Here is a 453-nt window from a genome sequence, read left to right as displayed (position 1 = left end):
GGGGGGTGCTATGGGGGACTTTTGGGATAGCATTGGAAATGTAATTGAGGAAAATATGTAATAAAAATATTAAAAATTAAAAAAAAGAAAAAAAAGAATGAAATCTCCCTCTGAGAGGAGACAAGCCACCTTCTCTCTGCATATGAGTTAATAATGAATTCTGTCAGCCAAGCACCTGGCCTGAGGAGGGGATCCAATTTAAGGCATTGGACAGCAAATAGGGAATAAGTGCCATTTTATGGGGCCATGTGCTTTTCCTTCTTCCCATAACCCCTGTTCTTCCTGCAGTCTCTCACAGAGCTGCAGTCTTGCTCCTAAGTCTGCCCACTTTTCTGAATCATCACCTAAACTCTAACTTTTCCTTTTCTTCTATCTCTTCTCTAGGTGTGCTCACACTAATACTGTTTGCTTATGTAATACTGTGTGGGTCAGTCTCTAAAATTCACTTTCCTA

The sequence above is a fragment of the Mus caroli genome, unplaced genomic scaffold, assembly GCF_900094665.2.
Source record: "Mus caroli unplaced genomic scaffold, CAROLI_EIJ_v1.1 scaffold_13635_1, whole genome shotgun sequence".
NCBI lineage: Eukaryota > Metazoa > Chordata > Mammalia > Rodentia > Muridae > Mus > Mus caroli.
Note: the sequence above shows the minus strand (reverse complement) of the source record.